This window comes from Papio anubis, chromosome 17 (genome assembly GCF_008728515.1).
Source record: "Papio anubis isolate 15944 chromosome 17, Panubis1.0, whole genome shotgun sequence".
Lineage (NCBI taxonomy): Eukaryota > Metazoa > Chordata > Mammalia > Primates > Cercopithecidae > Papio > Papio anubis.
Window position 1 is genome coordinate 19,883,927 of NC_044992.1, and position 18,291 is coordinate 19,902,217.

The window sequence follows — 18,291 nt, forward strand, 5'->3', positions numbered from 1 at the left end:
ATCAATGCCTGCCTCCTGACGGGGCAAGAGGGACTCAGTGTCCTGTTTCCAGGGCCGCCAACCGTTACTGAAGTTCTGTGTGCCTCGGATCAATGCTGCAGGGTCAGCCAGGGGCCCACGGGCACCTGGGCAGGGGGAGGAGCGTGTGTGCATGCGCGTGCGCATGTGGGTGTGACTGTGTCCTGGGTCTGAGTCATGTCCCCACAATGCTCCTGGGGGCAGCCACGTCCTCTTGGGCAAGGGCTTCTACCCATCCGGGCATCATTCCTCTGTCCATCTGCCTGTGGCCTGTGGTGCAGGTCGGCATTTAGCCTGGAGCCTGGTGCATGGCAAGTGGAGAGTGGGCATTGGCCCTTGTCACCTTTGCTGTTGTTAGTATCATCGGAGTGTCTAGTGACAAAAGGTGTTGAGGGAAGAGACTGGGCTGAGGGCAGGGCTGCTGGAACTGGTCTTTGCTTTGTGGCTCACTGCCTGAGTGACAGAGCCTCTTTCTGCCTTGTCCAGCCAGCGTGTGGACCCAGCTCAGGTGGAAAGCAACCCCACCAGAAGTGCATATCCCCAGAACCAGCCAGCACAGGTCCTCCTGCTGGCTTTATGGTGGGTCGGGGTGGGAGGCAGGGTGAGACCCTGGCCACCTGCCTGGAGGAGGGGGCAAGGCTTGTGTTGACAGACAGCCTGTGATTGCAGGGGCCGGTGCGGCTCTGTGATGGTGCAGGTGGAGTTGGGAGTGGCTATGAGAGCCAAGCTGCGCAGAGCAGGGCGGGAGAATCCCTCATGGATGAGACGTTCCTGAGCCGGGTCTGTTGGCACTTGCTCTGCACTCCCTGCAAGCCCTCAGCGTGCGAGGTCCTGGGCTGCAGACACGCCTGAAGGACACGCTCCCACCCTCATGGAGGTGCCATGATGGTGCAGGAGATGACAGTGAGCCAGACACCTTAGAGAGTGGCCAGCTCGGGAAGAAAGCAAGCTGGGCACAGCAGGTGAGTCCTGGTGGTCGGCAGGCCTCTCACAGACGTGCCGTTGCAGCTGCCCTTGCAGGTAGGGTAGTTCAGAGAGACAGTGTTCCTGATTGAGGGGGAGGCAGGCACCAAGGCCCAGTGACAGAATCAGGTTCCTGCTGTCCAAGGGCCTGGATGAGAGTGGCTGACGGGGACGGTGGCTGGGGCCTCAGGGACTTTGGCTATTGCTCCTAGAAGGGTTAAACTGGGCGTGCTGAGAGCTCATTTTACATTTTGATAGTGGGAGGACGTGAGGGCCAAAGCCGGGCCAAGGTCTAGGGTGGGCGGGGGAAGTCTCAGTGGGCTCTCGGGAGGAGGCATTTTGGACGGGAGGAGACGCTGGGACTATGGGGGGCGCTGGGTGCAGCTGCCTGCAGGACGAGCAAAGCCACCGGGGAAGGGCCGTATGGTTTTCACATCTCACTCGGTGATGGACTTGTGCCTCCCACAAGCGCATCGGCATTGTGGCGTCAAGATGTGACTACCACAAGAGCTGGCAGCTGCTGTCAAGAGGCTGCAGCTCTGGGGCTCCTACACACAGGGCAGCAAAACCAGCCTTCGGGACACCTGCCCCGGACAGCTTAGCGGTCACAGTGGCAACCTCCCCTCCCTGGGCCTTGCTTTCCTCAAAACAAAGGCATGATTCCAAATGAGCTGAGGAACTCTTCTGTCTCCTGGGCCTGTGGCTCCGAGGACACTCAGATATGCAAAGGCGTCTTGAACAGCCAACACGCCCACCCGAAGCTGGGAGAGACTGGGCTGCAAACAAGCCTCAGTCTCTCTCTGGTCTTGGAGAAGCTCCCATCCTGGAGGGGAAGAAAGAATCTGGGATCAAGGGAAAGCCAGGTGCAGGGCACACAGTTCGGGGCGTTGGGAAGGTGGGTGTGTGGTGGAACAGCTGACTGCTGTTCCTCTCCTTGGCCTCTCCCATGACTGTGCCAGGGAGTTACTACTCTCACGGCCTCGGCTGTCACTATCACCCCCATGTTACAGAGAGGGAAGCGGGGCCTCAGCAGGGGACGTGTCCCAGGTCCCCTGCTGGGCAGTGTTGGCACTGGGCTCAGTCCATTTGGCCTCACCCAGCCACTCTCGACACTATAGGACTATAGGGGGCAGGATGTCCCCTGCTCTGGCTTCAGGCAGCATCCCGGGAGGGCTGTGAGCCCCTCTGCCCACGTGGGGATCCCTGGGGCAGATGTGTGAGCTGCTTAGAGAGACATCTGCCTATATCTCTGTGTCCCAGCTCGTCCTGGAGGGAGGCTGGTGCCCAGTGGCCTGGCAGAGGGGGTTTGCTTTGAGAGGCCCTTAATGGCTGCTTATGGGTTGCAACTACAATTAAGAATTGAACTCTGACCTTGCAAGTGGGTTGGGAGGGTGGGATGTGGAACCCAAGGGAGTGGCCCAGGGACTCAGGCTGGCCTCTCTGTTGGGTGACCTAGGGCAAGACACTTGTCCTCTTTGTGAAATGGGTCTGATAATGGCTCTGGGGGCGGGGGTGGGGAGGGGCGGAGACCAGGCCTGACTCACACTGGCCATCTTGGGTGGCGCGCCCCTGGGCAGGGGCCCTGTGTATGTGCGTGTGTGTGTGTGTGTATGTGCGTGTGTGTGTGTGTGTATGTGCGCGTGTGTGTGTGTGTATGTGTGTGTGTGTGTGGTGTGTTGGGCTGTTCCAGGCTTGTGGATGCCCTGGGCACAGCTCCTTGTCCCAGGAGCTGTCAGAATCTTAGACCCAGAGGAGACCTGAGGTGCTCCCGTCCATTTCCTTGCCCCTCTTTGGGCCCCCAGAGTAAGGCCTCGAGGGAGGGGTGTCTCAGGCCCCATTCCTCTTGGGACAGCTGAGTGACCTCTGAGGGTGGGAGCTGGTTCGAGGCTTCTTCCGCAGCTGACTTGGGCTTCCCCATCTGGGAAATGGAGCAGGGGCAGGTGGGGAGCTGAGTCATTTCCCTCCTTGGTCACTTGGAGGGAGAAGGAGGAAGTTTCCTGAGAGTTTTTGGTCCCCTGAGAGGCTGTTCTCCCAGGAGGAGGAGGAAACCAGGACACAGTGTGCCAGGCAGGGCAGGGTGGGGGCTGCAGGCTCCTGCGATGCCCCTTCTTTCTCCACTGCAGCCCTAAGTTGGGGACACACCTGATTCTGAGTGCTGGCTCCACCACCTGGTAGCTCTGTAATTAAACAAGTGACCACCCCTCTGTGCCTCAGTTCCTTCATCTGTAAAATGGAACCAAGGAGCTTATCTGCCCCAGAGGGCCACAGTGGTAATGAAATAATTCTAGCTGGGTCTGCAGCACAGAGCTCAGAACATATAGAGCGCTCCGCCTGGCTGTTTTACCAGCCAGGTCAAGTGCTAAGCACTTTAGATAGACTCATCTCATTTAATCCTTGCTACAGCTCCATGAGTGTAGTGAGTTCTACTGACAACAGGGAAACGGAGGCACTGAGTGGTGAAGTGAGCTGTCTCCACAGCTAGTCAGTTGAGGAGGTGGGATTCAAACCCGGGGCAGACTGATGTCGGTGAGTGCTGGGCTGGATTGCACCCACCGCTGCCTGGGGCCAGGATCCTGGGGCTGGTGGGGCCTGCAGATCACTCTGCTCTAAGCCGCCAGCAATCTGGGCGCGGGCCAGAGAGCCGTCCTCCTTGGTTAGAATCCTGCAGCCAGTCTCCCTGCTGTGCAGACACATAATTATATTTCACATTAAAGGGGAAGCTGGAGGCCAAGGGGGCCAAGGAGCCCTTTGAGGCTCATGCTCTGGGCACAGACTGGCCTCCTCGGCCCAATTCTGAGGCCCTAGGGCCGAGCTGGGGGTCAGACTGGTGACAAAATGGGGTTTCCCTGGGTCAGTGTACAGGCGAGCAGGTCTGTCTGCCAGGATGAAAGGCTTGGCCCCTGCGGGAGGCTCAGAGATATGAGGACCAGACAATAGGCCTCAGAAGGCTGAGAGGGCAGGGCATTTGGGGACAGGTTGGGAAGAAAGCCTGAGTCTCCAGAGACAGGGGCTCGAAAGAGAAGGGGGTCACATGGGGATCGGGTCCGCAGAGAGAGGTCCAGGGACGAGCACAGAGAAGGCAGGAGATGGGAGAAACCAAACAGCTCAAGATGGAGAGGAGAAAAATGCTATTAGGGTGGGATGGTGTGTGTAGAGGGTGCGTGCCTGGTGTGCAGGGGGAAAGGGTTCTGTGGGAATGCACAAGCTTAGACCTGTGTGTGCGTATGCACACGTGCAGATGCCATCCTGCATGTGCACACTAGCGAGTGTGCACCTGTGCAACTGCGAACATCATGCATATAGGAGCATGTATCCTGTATGTTTATGCCTGTGTGTGTGCTCGTCATGCACCTGTGCGTGCGCGCGTGTCCCCCGGAGGACGTGCCTACATGTGTGTATGTGTGTGTGCGCGCATGTCCCCGGGAAGACGTGCCTCTGTGTGTGTGTGTGTGTGTGTGTGTATGTGTGTGTGTGTGCGCGCGCGCGCGTCCCAGTGCGCAAGTGGCTGGCGGTGTATGTGTAGGGGGCGGCCCGGGACTAGGAGGGGCTCCGGGCCAGGCCAGAGCCATGGTAGGCGGGTGCAGCGGCGGCGCGGCGCTGCGCGGCGCGGGGCGGGCGTGCTTTCCGCGGAGAGTTAGAGGAGTTGCCGAGCTGAGCTCCGGTGGAGCGAGGCGCTGAGCTGGGTGCGCGCCGAGCCTCTGCCTCCCGCCGCCTCCTCGCCCTCCATTCCTCGCTCCTCGTCTTCTCCGGGCCACGCCGCCACTGATGCCGCCTCCCTGGGAACAGTAGCCGGGGGAGGGGGACTGGCGCGGTCGGAGCCTGAGCGGAGGTGCCGGGCGCCCAGGCGTAGGGGAGCTCGCCGGGCCCTGCCCGAGATCAGATAACAGCCGGCGGGGGAGGGGGTGGGCCGGCAGTGCTCACAGCCGGACCGAGGGACCGACGCCAGCCGCCCCGGCCCGAGTGAGCGCCCAGCGGCCGGGGGCGCCGTCCAGGCGCGCGCCCCCGACCCGTGGCTGGACCAGGGCGATCCGCTTTGCGGACAGACGCGCCCCTCGGCATGGAGCGCCCCCGGGAGCTGCCCTGAGGCGGTGGCGGCAGCGGCGGCGATGCAGCCAGCGCGGCAGCTGCCGGGGCCAGGAACGGCCGCCCGGAGCTGGGAGGACGCCGAGCGCGCCGCGCCCGGGCCACTGACCGAGGTAAGTGCGCGGCCGCGGGCGCATGGTCCCTCCCGGACCCGGCCCCAGTTCCCCTCAGGCCGCCCCCCGCCTCTAGCCCGGCCCGGAGCGAGCACGAGGTGGTGCAGCAACAGGGAAGGTGGAGCGGGAGGGTGTTTTCTTCCTCTCGTTTTCATTTTTTTTCCTCCCTTGGTGAGACATCGGAGGAAATGCTGACTGCGAGCTTTTCTTTTCCTGCCATGTCTCCGGCTACCACCACAAGGAACTTTGCTCCTGGCTAACCTTCGTCCTGGGGGGCGCTCCAGGAAACTTTGAGGAGCCCTCGGCTCCCCTCTGGCTGGTTTGCACGAGGGGGCTCGGGAGGGAGCGTGCGGAAGCACTCTGGCGCGCGGCACGGGTCCTACGCGTGACCTTCCCGGAGACCCCGCGATCGAGGTGGGGCTCGGAGATGGGCGCCCGGGCTATATGAGCCGCCCGGAGAATGCCTCCCGTCAGAGACCTGCGGGTCCTTGGAGTCGTGTCTCTTTCTCACCTCCTGTGCTGTAATGGAGTAAAAATATTCTGGAAATGATTCCATGCCAGCAAGTCAGCCAAGTCCAGAGGCTCCCTTTTGCTTTTAGAAGTCGGCCTTGATCTCCGAGGGGATGGCCGCTGGCTGAGAAGCTCCCAGGGTTTCAGGGCCAGGGTCCACCCTGCGCGCACATGGCCTCTCCGGGTGCTCTGGGGAAGCGGGGCGGGAATCAGGGGCTCTTGGGCAGAGGCAGCTGGGGTGGGGCGCTCTTGGGGGGTTCAGATGGGAGTTGAGGCCCAAGCGAGTGTCTGTGCCTCGGTTTTGATCCAGCGTGCTCATGTCATGTGAATATTTTAAAACCTGTGATCGGAATGGGGGTCAAAGTGTTTCTCTGGGGACGGTCTTGTCCTGGGAGGTTTTCCTGCCTCTTCACAGCCTGGACTCGCCGGCACCTGGGACCTCCCCCTCCCCATTTCCCAGGGGGCGTTCCCATCTTAGAGTGCCGCGCTGCCTGTGGCCATTTCTAGTTTCTTTTTTGCTCCTCTATACCCAGGTTCGAGCCCTGCAATAAAGCCCTGGGGGACCTCCTGGCCCCCACATCTGAGCCCCCAAACCCGGGTTCACAGGCTCCGTCTCCTGGAGCGCCGAGGCACCCACACGCCGTTGAAATCGGCAGCCGCCTTTGGAAGGTGCGAACCCGGGAGGCGTTAGCCTTGGGCCTAGCCTTCGCCCTCTCTGAGATGCCAGAGGAGGGCCGGTCCCTGGCCGCGGGGCTGGACCTCAGCCTCCCTCGCGCTGCGCTGCACCTCCGCGGCCCCTCCTCGCGCAGCTCCGCCCTGGACCGCCGCCCTGTGGCGAGCGAGGGTCAGGGAGGGGAGGTGCAACTCAGCCCTGGGCGCCACCGGAGGCTTGCTCTCTTTTTGAGGGGTATCCCTCTTGTATTCTAAGAAGAGCCCTTCAGTGTCGCTGGGAGCCCCCCCCAAGAGACTTCTCAGCAAAGTCTGCCCCTCAGTTCTCTCGTGGCACCTCCGACCAGACAGGGGACCCGAGGTTGGCCGCTCTAGGAGGGGGACCCTGGGCCTGCCATTTGGTGGGGCCAAGCCCCCCCCCCCCCCCCCCGAGAGAGAGCAGGGAGTGAGGGGGGAGGGCACTCACTCGAGCATCCTGGAGACAAGGAGGGTGGCTCCAGAGTGCTGGGCCACAGGGACACCTCTCTTCTCCATTGGAGCGCCCTTGTGGGCATACAGTAGGCAGTCTGTAAATGCGGGCTGTTGACCCAGAGCTGGTAGGTAGGGACTCCAAGTCCTCTATCACCTCGTTTTTTCCCCTCCCAGGGGAAGGCATGGCTGACACCCCCCATCCCCAGCACTGAAGGGGTGGAGCCTTCTCTGGGAGGGGCAGGACCGGAGCTGTCAGTCCATCTCTGGACACTCCCCCTGCAGCTAGCCCGTCAAACCCCCATAGTGTTTCCAGGCTGCCCCGGAGAGGACCCCTCCAGGATTGTGCCTTAACTGTGCTGGAAGGAAGAGATGCCTGGGAAGTGATGGAGGGGTATTGCCTAAAGCCACGCAGTAGGTTGGGTTTGGACAGATGCCTTCACCTAGCTCTCTCCAGGCCAGGGACTTACCCCGCCAGCCTTCCTGCCCCAGAGCCATGGTGTCCCCATCCCTGGGTCTCCTTGAAGCAGGACAAGGTAACACTGAGTGACCCTGCAACAGCAAAATAATAATGACAGCAGTGATAACAGTAGTAACAGCAGCAGCAGCACCTGCAGCTCTGCAGCACTGGGGCCGGTTCTGCCTATGGGCAGTTTTCTCTGCCCAGCCAGGCCTCCGGTACTCTGGGCCACAGTTGGCAGTACCAAGCATGGCACCCGGAGGCCTTGGCATACAGCTGGGGCGGAAGTGACTGCATCATTACTGTCATCAACCTCTGTGGCCCTCGCCAGGTCCCTCGGCAGAAGGCTACTGGTACACACGGTGCCCACCCAGTGGCCACTCTCACCCCCCTGCTCCCAGGCCCAGGTCTGGGCAGGGCCCTTCCTCCAACAGGTGCAGTTGGTGCCTGTGGCTGGGCCCTGGCCAGGGCTTTACTGTGAGCGACACATGGGCACACCTGCCCCTCCCCTGGGCCTGCCCTTGGAGCCCTGCCACAGGCTGGCACGGAGGAGAGTCAGGGAGGGGGCAGCTCATGGGTAGCAGGAGGGCTGGAGGCTTGGCCAGCCACATGGAAGGTGCAGTGGACAGGGGCTCAGCCCCACGGGATGGCTGTGCCGGGAACTGGCAGCGTGATGGGGAAGATGAAAGATGAAAGAGAGCCGGCCTGAAACTGGGCCGTGTGCAGGTTGGTCAGAGCTTCAGAGGCACCATGGGGTTGGGGGTGGGGGGAGGCTGGCAGAGGCAGGTGGGTTTTTGGAGGTGCTGGGCTCGGGGCAGGACCAGAGTCCCCGCTGGGCACTGGCCAAGGACCCAGCCCTGGGTCAGCTGACTTAATTTCCTAATGGCCTGCCAGTGCAGAGAGTGGCATCAGCTCTGTTGTGCAGACAGGGATTGGAGGCCGAAGGAGGCACCAGAGGCACCAGCCTGTAGGGCTCAGACCCAGAGCCCTGGTGCTTTCCCAGGGACAGAACTGCACCTTCCCCCATTTCACAGACACGTGGCTCAGGGGCACTTGACTGCCAGGCTAGCTTTCTCCCTGCCTTACTACCAGGCGGGTCCCACACAGGGCCTGGGGCCTGCGTGCCATCCCAGCTCCTGGGAGCTGTATTCCTTGCACCTAGTGAAGCCCTGGCACACAGTAGGTGCTCAGTAAATGCTCGAAGATTCTATGTCTGGACTGCTTCTTCCAGCCACAGAGGCCTCGCTGTGCTGGCGAGAGCTGTGGGGGCTGAGTTCTGGGGCTGGAGACCCCAGGCCCTGTTGCCTAGCTGTGGCCCCTGTGCAAAGTAGGCATACAGAAGTGCTTAATAAATGGACGTTGCATATGGGGAGATCCAGCCCCCGCCCTCAAAGATTTCACTCTCTCAGAGGAGACTCTTGGACAGACTCAGGGGGGCAAGAGAGACAGGTGTTGCACCCAAGATGGGGTCGCTCTTCCTGGCCTCAGTTCATCATCTGTGAAGTGGGACTGGCTCCCGAGAACGCCCCGGATGGGGCAGTAGGAATGTGAGACTTGGAGTGTGCCTCTGGGAGTTGGGGGTGGGGAGGGGCTGGTCTCAGTAGAAACGGATGTGTGGAGAGGGGGATCTGGGAAGGAGGCGTTGTGAGCATTTGTGGAGCCAGAGCCTGGGGAACTCGTCATTTCCCCATCCAACCTGCCCCTGGGCATGTGGGGAAGCAGGCCCAGGGCAGGGCAGTGATTTGCTGCAGCAGTGGGCCCCAGACGCCAGTGGGCCCCGATGCAGGCCTCCTGTTTCCTGGTGCATCCTCAGAGTCCCCCAGTCCCCCCCACCACCACCACTGGTGCTCCATAGCTCACCCCTTCCTGCCTGGCTGCAGAAGTGGCAGCATGAGGCTGTGGGGACCTTGGGGATCCCCGCCCAGCCCTCTAATTAGCCTTCAGCCATGCATCATCGGACATGGTTCCATTTGCTTGGCCAGATAGGAGTGGAAGCCCCTTTCTCAGCTGCCCCAGGGAGCAGTTTCGCCTTGACTGTCCATTAATGCTGTCCTAGGATCGGTGGGCACAGCTTCCTGGATCCTGCCTGACTCCCCCCACCCACCTAGACTGAACCTTCCCTCCTGCTTGGGTAGCCAAAGCCTCCCTCTCCTGCCCTCACCTGCAGCCCAGGCCTCTTTAAAGGACTCAGGCCTGGAGAGGGGCCAGGGAACAAACAATAAAGCGTGTGGAGTGGAGGCTTCTACCAGTGGGCCATTGTTCCTTGAGCACCTACTATGTGCCTGGTGCACTCTGGGCGTCAGGGCCCTCTGTTGATTCCCACCACACTCCTCCCTGGGACCCTCAGGGCCCTGCACAGTCTGGCCTCACTTCCAGGACTCTTGCTCCCCCGCCGGGGCCACCCTTCTGCCTGCCTTGCTGTGCTTCCAACAGATCAGGCCTACTCCTACCTCAGGACCTTTGCATGTGCTGCTGTCTCTGCCCAGAATGCTCTTCCCCAGATCTCAGCATGGCCCCTCCCTCACCACCTTCGTGTCTTGCCCAGATGCCACCCTCTTTCCAAGGCCTCCCCTGATTCCCCTGTAGGACACTGCAGCCTCCCTTTCCCCCATGTTCCTTTTCCTGCTTTATTTTTTCTCTGTAGAACTTAATGCTATCTGCCACAATATGTTTTATTTGTTGATCTTGTTTACTGTCCATCTCTCCCTTGGAATAGGATCTCTTCTTTTTGGACCTGCTCTACCACAGCTGTGTCCCCAGTGCCTAAGCGGTAGGCAGGAGATGGCAGGCGCCCAGTAAACACAGAGAGTGAACTGGCTGCTTCCGCCATGCCTGGTGCCTGACATGCAGTGAGTGCTTGGTAGCAATGGTAGCCAGCATTGTCAGCCCATTCTGCAGATGAGAAAACTGAGCCTCAGAGAGGTCACTGTCCAAGAACTGTGGCGCTTGTCAGTGGACATAGCTGGATTCTGACCTTTTCTCTGAGTCTTTGGCCTGCCGTCTCTCTGTCTGGCTGAGCGGGAGGGAGATGGGGCTTCCTTCAGGCCCCCGCTCTGGGTGGAGTGCTTTGTATCTGTAGCCTCACTGCTTCAGGCTCCAAGCCCTGCTGTGTCTCCTAGCACTTGGCCTGCTTCAGCTCACGATGTCCCCACCCCATTCCTTCCCAGGATCACAAGCCATTCCCATTGCAGATCCCAGCAAACTGAGGCCTGGGGTGTGGGGCCTCTCATATCTCAGCTGATGGCTGAATCCTTTCTCCTGCCTTCAGCACACATGTGTGGAGGGCGACTGAGGGGGTGGGGCTGGCAGGGAGGGGACAGTGACTCTGTTTCTTGCCCAGTTAAGCATTCCAAACTCCCAGTGGTCATTGAGTTTCATGTCAGTGCATTTCATCTCTCCTTTCCAGGCTTTTTTTTTTTTGAATAGGACACTCAGGTTTTAAAATGTTTAAAAATGTTTGCGATTTGCAATGATCAACTCTAGCGGCTTTAGTGACCAGCAATGATCACCTCTGCAACTATAGAGACTGGAATGCCTTCTGCTTGCCTGAGCACAGCCTGTCCCTCCTCCTCTGAATGTCCACGTTGCTTCAGAAAAGACAGGGCTGGCGGCCCCTTTTGTGGGGAGCAGATAGGTTCTGGTCCTGGGCCTCAGCCAGGTGTGCCCGGTTGGCCAGGTGTGTGGCCAGGTGTGCGGACGTGGGGAATTGTCTCCTGAGGCTCACTTGGGGAGTGGGGGCAGAAAGGGAAACCAGGTAACATGGGGACTGGCGGCAGGGATACTTCGCAGCCCTCCCTGCTTCCACCCCAGTGGGCAGCCTGAGGCTGGAGAGGGTCCCCACAGCCTGAGGTCACACAGTTCCCAGAGGAAGGCTGGGGCGCAGCCTTGAGGCCACAGACCCTCTGTCCCTGAAGCCTCCAGGCAGCTGTTTGGGGACTTGACAGGGGAGGGCGGGGGAGAAGGGAGTGTGTGGAGACTGGGATGTGTATGATAGAGAGGCTGAAAGGCCGGGGGCAGGAGAGGTCAAGGGGGATGGGGTGGCCTGGTGGCCGGAGGCGTGCCCTTGCCCCTGCCCGCCCCACTTGCTCCAGCTGCAGCCGGGCCCGAGCTGGCGGCTCCAGGCCTGCAATTCTCCAGCACTTAAAGCAAAAATAAATCGCTGCCAGCAGCTGGCGTTCTGTGTGGCAGCAGCCGAGCCGCCCCCGCCCCGACCCTCTGCCTCGGGGCTTCTGGTTCCAGGCCAAGTCAGGCTTCCATTCAGGCCTGGGGGCTACCGAGGCCAGGGAAGGCCCAGGGGAGCTTGGCGTGGCCAGAGGGGGCGGGTTCTGGCCTGATCACAGGGAGGGCAGAGGCAGATGGAGACCTGGGGCTTTCAGGGGTGCTGGGATCTGGGGCAGGTTGGGGATGCTCAAAAGTAGGGCTTCTGACAGTCTTGGGTCTTGTAGAAATAGGGCCTGGGAGGGGCAAACTCAGGGGTCATAGCCACCTGTTTGGCCCTGGGGATCCCCATTCACAAGCCACCCCCAGCCTGTCCCCTGGGTGTCCCTTTCTTTCCATCCCCTCCATTCCCTTCCCAGAGAATCCCAGAGGTCCTAGAGGTCAGGTATTTGCGTGGTGGGCTTTGAGGATGCAGGAGTTTGGCCTCATTCCTGAGCTCAGCAGGTGGCTGGGGATGTGGCCTGCACAAGACCTCTGCCCTGGGGGACTGACATCTCAGTGGGTGGGGCAGGATGAAATAGACAAGAAACACATGAGCCATCACAGACATTGTCGTATTTTGTTGAATATGACAGTTTTTAATTATAAGAGTGTTATGTGCTCACAGTAAAGTGATAAACGGTTGCAAGGAGAAAAGTGAATTTCTCCTTCTCACCCCCTGCCTCCCCCTGCCCCAAAGCTTCATGTCCTTGCGGTGACCATCATTAGAGAGCCTTCTGGGTTTCTCAGTGCTTATGCAGACGTGAATATGTGTAAATAGAGGCATAGAAATGTGCTAACATCTAAGTTGCCTTTGTTTTTTTATTCATGTGGGATCATTGCATACATGTCATGGCGTCCCCTGCACCATGCGTGCTGCTGTGTGGTGCCTGTGCCCACTGGACCCAGGGGTCTCATCCTGTCTTCCTGGGCGTGGGTTGAGGACTGAGTCTTGGGACCTTAGGATCTTTGTGGCATCTGAATGCACAGAGCCACTGAAGTCCGTGAGTCATGGGTTCTTTTCGTTGTCATTTTAGCTGCGTTGAGACAGAGATCCTGGAATTGCAGGATTGGTGCTTTAAGTACCAGGAGAGGTACCAAGTCCTCGCCTGGGTGTCTCCTCCCTCAGATCCCTCTGGGAGTCGGGATAATCCAGATCCCCTGCCTCTATCCCCAGAGCTCAGAGGGTCTGGGGGGCTTGGGAGTCGCAGCCCAGCCCCTGCTGCAGTCAAGCCCCCTAGGGCTTCGGGACCTCTGGGCAAACCGGCTCCCACTCAGGGCGGAGTAGACACGCTGGAGCTCGGAGGGAAGGTGCTCACCGCTGGTCCCGCTGGGGTCCTTGCCTCTCTTGTTCCCTTAGCCCTGACCTCCTGGAAACAGGGCCACTTGCTCCTTCACTGTCTTCAGGCTGGGGCAGGCCTCTGTGTGGGGAATGTCACTTTGACCTGTCTCCAAGCTTCCGCATCTCAGTGTCTGTCCCCTCCTTGTCGTTCCTTGGAACCTGGCCTGAGACGCAGCAGGATGGTCCCGCCTTGCTCTACCAGGGCCCCTTATTAGAAAGGATCTGATACACTGATTGGGAGAGTGACCAGTCTGTGGTCACTCTCAGTAGCTGTCTCAGTGTCTGTGGGGATCAGATAAACCTGGCGCCCTTCTTTTATGAGCCTCAGTTTCCCTGTTTGTGAAATGGAGAGGCAGTCCACTCTCGTGTCTGGGCATCTGTTCTCTCCTCCCCTCTGGGCTTGGGCACTGCAGGCAGGACAGGGCAGCTTCCTGGCCTCCCTGATCCCCACTCTGCCGTGTGGCCGGAGGCTCAGCCCTGCCATCGCCTCGGCCTGCTGGGCTGCAAGCTGTCAGCAGCACCTGCCCAGTTGGAGCAGCCAGGTCCCTCCCCAGGCCCTGGGAGCCTTGAAGACCACTGGAGGCGGTGCCCTAGGAGGCAACCGTGGAGTGGCTGAGGCCCTCCCTGGGGGTTGTGTAACAGAGGAGACCCTGCTGCCCTCCTCCTCTGTGGGATGGAGGCTGGCCTGGGTCCTGCCAGCACAGCCTCCAGGCCACCCATGGGTCCTGGCCTCCATCCCACGGCAGATGCCCTGACTGCAGCTCCAGGGCCCATGACCAGGCTCTTGGTGGCCTTAGGACCCGCTGCCGCTGGGTGGGGATGCCCCAGATCAAAGGCAGTTAATAGAGAGGAGACTAGGAGGACAGTGGGTGAGGAGCAGGAGCCCTGGGAGCCTCAGTGTCCTCCCCTGTGAAATGAGAACACTAGAGAAAGTGGGTTGGGCAAACCCACACGCCTATCATTGCATCTGAGATGTGGAAGGAGCACTGGGGCGGGAGTCTGGCAGCACCACCAACCAAGTCCAGTAAAGAAAGCAGAGGCAGGGATCAGAGGGCGGCAAGCCAGTGAGACCCTGTGTCGGTTTCCTGCTGCTGCCACCATAACAGACTGGGTGGCCTAAAACAGTACAAATGCAGCATCTGTTCTAGAGGCCAGATGTCTGAAACCGGTGTCTGCAGGACTGGTTCCTCACGGAGCCTCTGAGGGAGAAGCCGTTCTGGGGCTCTCCCCCAGCTTCTGGGGGCTCCTGGCAGTCCAGGCATTCCTCAGCTTGTGGGCATCACTCCAGTCTCTGCCTCTTGTCTTCACATGGTCTCCTCTCCCTGTGCTTTCTCTCCCTCTCTTCTCTCTTGCTCTTACTGTTTTGAGACAGTCTCGCTCTGTCAACCATGGCTCACTGCAGCCTGGAACTCCCAGGCTCAAGTGATCCTCCTGCCTTAGGCTCCCAAGTAGCTGGGACTACAGATGTGCACCACTATGCCTGGCACATTTTTATTTTATTTTATTTTTTTAAACTATGATTATTATTATTATTTTTTGATATGGAGTCTCCCTCTGTCGCCAGTCTGGAGTGCAGTGGTATGATCTCGGTTCACTGCAACCTCTGCCTCCTGGGTTCAAGAGATTCTCCTGCCTCAGTCTCCTGAGTAGCTGGGGCTACAGGTGCGCACCACCACACCCAGCTAATTTTTGTATTTTTAGTAGAGATGGGGTTTCACCATGTTGGCCAGGATAGTCTCGATCTCTTGACCTTGTGATCCACCTGCCTTGGCCTCCCAAAGTGCTGGGATTACAGGTGTGAGCCACCGCGCCCGGCCAAATTTTTAATTTTTTTTTTTTTGTAGAGACTGAGTCTCACTGTGTTGCCCACGCTGGTCTTAAACTCCTGGGTTCAAGCAGTGCTCCTGCATCAGCCTCCGAAAGTGCTGGAATTACAGGTGTGAGCCACCGTGCCAGGACCTCTACTTCTAAGGATGCTTGTCATTGGATTCAGGGTCCACCATAACACAGGATGATCTCATATCCAAACTCTATATTTGCAAAGGCTCTTTTCATCCGAATAAGGTCATATTCACAGGTTCTGTGTGGACATCTCTTTGGGGAGGGCACCAGTCAGCCACTACTCATGGCCAACACAGATATGCCACCCTGCATCCTTTTTCTCTTTTTTTTTTTTTTTTGAGACGGAGTCTCGCTCTGTCGCCCAGGCTGGAGTGCAGTGGTGCCATCTCAGCTCACTGCAACCTTTTTCTCTTTTAAGAAATGTGCTCTTCACTTTGGGAGGCCAAGGCGGGCAGATCATGAGGTCAGGAGATTGAGACTATTCTGGCTAACACGGTGAAACCCCATCTCTACTAAAAGTATAAAAAACTAGCCAGGCGTGGTGGCGAGCGCCTGTAGTCCCAGCTACTTGGGAGGCTGAGGCAGGAGAATGGCTTGAATCCAGGAGGCGGAGCTTGCAGTGAGCCGAGATCGCACCGCTGCACTCCAGTCCGGGTGACAGAGCGAGACACCATCAAAAAAAAAAAAAAAAAAGAAACGTGCTCTTTTTTAGAACCATACTTTGGAGACATCGAGCGCTGGGGTGAGGTGTTTTGGGATCAGCTACCAGCAGTGTATCCTCGGGCGGGTTTCCCATTTCCCAGCTGCCCTGTGTCTCAGTTTCCTCACCTGGGAAGTGGAGCTCTGAATGGTCCTTCCCCTGTCGGAGGGTGTGGGAGATGACACCTTGTATTGTTCTATCCGTGAACAACTGGTTTGAACATCTAACTGGTATTTCCTGCAGGAGTCTGGATTTCTGCTTAGTCAATCTGCCTCACCGATGCGCTCACTATTAGGTTTCCCTCCCACCCTCAGCTGTCAGTGATGTAATGCTGCTGGAGTACCTGGACGCAGAGGTCCTCCGGCCCCGGCTGTCCAAGAGAAAGTTCTGGAAATGGCCTGTTCGCTCGAGGGGCTGTGCCTTTGTGGTTTTGAGGTGTCACCGCTGTGCCCCCAGAGGGTCGTGCTGGTGGGTCGCCCCCTTGGCAGAGTCCGTGTGCGCTGGGTCCCTACCTTCCACTCCTCCCACTGAGGCCACTAGTCCTGGCCGTGAAGATGGCACCCCCGCTGCCATCGCTTTGCTTGGCGTCTCCTTTGTTTTAGAGGTGTAGTGGCTTTTCAAGTTAAAACCTCTTGTTGTAGTTCCATTTCTAGTAGCTGCCGGCACCTGCAGGGAGGGTGTTTCCTGACCTTATCCTTCCCGGCGGAGAAGCTCTCAGGGAGTGGGTGGGATGCCCTGGCCACGGGCCAGCCCTCTCTCATCCTCCTGGGTCTCTACGGCTCACCCAAGGATGGGGAGCAGCAGCCTCGCTTCACAGACGCCTGAACGGGGCGTCGGGAGGACCTGCCATACCCCATCCCATGCCAGTGTTCCTGTCTGTGCATGGAGCCCCAGAGTGGGGCTCCTCACTGCCTGGAGGGAGGGGCTGGGATCACACCTGTGACCCCCTTGCCACGCCCTAGTCCCTCTGGAGGTGGGTGTAGGTGGGATTGCTGTAATGCCCCTAGCCCGAGGGAGCCTGGGTGTCCTTGGCCCCCCCTCCTGTGGCTCCCAGTTGCCACCAGGAAATTTGGGAGCCCCAGCAATACGAATGGCCCGGTGGTGAATCCGGCAGCCTGTGGTGTCACCGGGTGCCTTTATCTCTCAGGAAGCAGTGTGACGTCGTGCTGAGGCTTGGCACCCAGAAACAATAATGAAAATGACTGCTTACCCGGCGGCGGCTGGTGCCAGGCGCTGTGCTCAGTGCTTTCCCGAACATTATCTCACTTAATTCTCAAAATGTCCCAGCCAGGCAAGGAGTGGGGCTTGAGAGATGGGGCCACTGCGGGAGGCGGTGGCCAAGTCGAATTTGAACCCCAATCGGGAAGCCTCGGTTCTCTGAAGAAGGCCCCGCTGGGCTCCCTCATGAGGGAAGAGAGAGACATCCCGGGCCCGGGATGCAGGAGGTATCTTGCCACTGAGATGTCTCTGTCTTGGAATGGCAGCGCTGGGCATGAACTGGGGGCCTGCAGTGGCACGGGCTGCTCTCCTACCCCCATCTGCTGTGTGACATGAGGTAAGCCGCATCACCTCTCTGAACCTCATTTCCCTACTGTGAGAAATGGAGCCAAATTTACCCCATTTAAACTGCAGTTGTGCGGGGAGCTTGCCCGGCCAGGCGTTAGGCTGTTTCAGAATTCCAGATGACGGGGTCTGAATCCTGCCATTCACAGGTGGAGAAAAGGAGGCTGGGAGAAGGGGAGGGACTGCCCAGAGCCTTGCCTCCCACCTGTGACCTCAGCCACAGAGCATGGCTGGTCCAGGCGCCTCTTTCTTGCCTCCAGATCAAGCTAGGAGGACAGGCCATTGCCTGAGCATTGCTGTGTGCTGGGGGCACGGGCAGGGAGAGACCCTGTTCTCAGGGTGGGGCCTGCCGCTTCGCCTGTTCCCTGGAGGTGAAATGGCCTCTCTCCATGTGCGCTGCATCCCGGAGCCCCGGCCCCCTGGCTGAGCTCAGGCTTCCCATGAATCTGTGGGTCCTGTGTGATGCCACAGGTTGTAGTGGTAGCTTCGCTGCTTGGGGAGTAAGTCGATGACTTGCCCACTCACTCATTCACTTAACTTCGGGGACCCCCAGTCCTGAGGGGGAAGCAGCTGTTCGCTCAGAGCCCCATGGCTGAGTGGAGGTCTCTGCAGAGGGTGGTGCCGCTGTGGGGCAGGGACGGTTTCCTGGGAAGAGGCCCTGGATCCTGGCCCCGCGGGGGGTTTGGGGGCTGCTGTGGCACCAGTGTCCCTCAGCACCAGAGTTCAGCTCAGGGGAGCCCTTAGAGAGCCTTTCAAAACCATCCCTGGGCCCTAGGCAGGGAGGGCCCCAGCCACGTGCTTCCTAGCCCTCCCTGTGACATGAAGGGAGCAAGACTTAAAGGGCACGAAACCCCGAGTCCAACTGTGGGCTTGCTGCTCAGGGCTGGCCATCAGCCTTGCCTCCGCTCTCACTGCATGTCCTGCTTCTGAGCTGGGGTGCTGGTCCCGGACCCTCCTCCTCCTGCCTCGTTCTAGAACCCACTCTCTCTTCCTTGGGCCCAGCCGCCAGGCCCCCACTCCTGCCCCATGCCTGGCTTTCTCCCTCAAAGGTCCCTGACTCCCCACCAGCATGGTGATCACCTCTTTCACTGAGAAAATCGAAGAGAATTTCAACTCATGCCCATCACAGCTCCCCTCCCCATGATGGACTGTCACCCCTCACCTACAGGGCCCACCCCTCTTGCCTACCTAAGGCTATCGCTGTCTCAAATCTCCTTCCCTCTGCTGGACCCTGCACTACACCCTGGTTGGCAGTGAATCCTTCCGACGGTGACACTGAAGGGCCCACCGGGACGGGCACTGCTCCCCAGGCCCCAGGATGCTGCAAGGCACAAGACAAAGTCCTGCCCCACAGAGCTGCGGT

At 59.4% G+C, this 18,291-nt stretch overlaps 1 protein-coding gene across 2 annotated transcripts in view; it reads left to right on the top strand.

Annotated features, from left to right (window-relative positions):
- The first annotated feature begins 3,095 nt into the window (after positions 1-3,095).
- The window catches only part of KCNJ12 (potassium inwardly rectifying channel subfamily J member 12), a 43,819-nt gene continuing 28,623 nt past the window's right edge, over positions 3,096-18,291 (top strand). The window contains exon 1 of one of the 2 annotated variants that reach the window (XM_017950429.3): positions 3,096-3,507. The gene's annotated coding sequence lies outside the window, so the exon portion shown is untranslated. Of the gene's footprint in view, positions 3,508-4,651; positions 5,178-18,291 lie in introns of those variants that run through there. The other variant, XM_003912474.5, reaches the window with a different exon arrangement.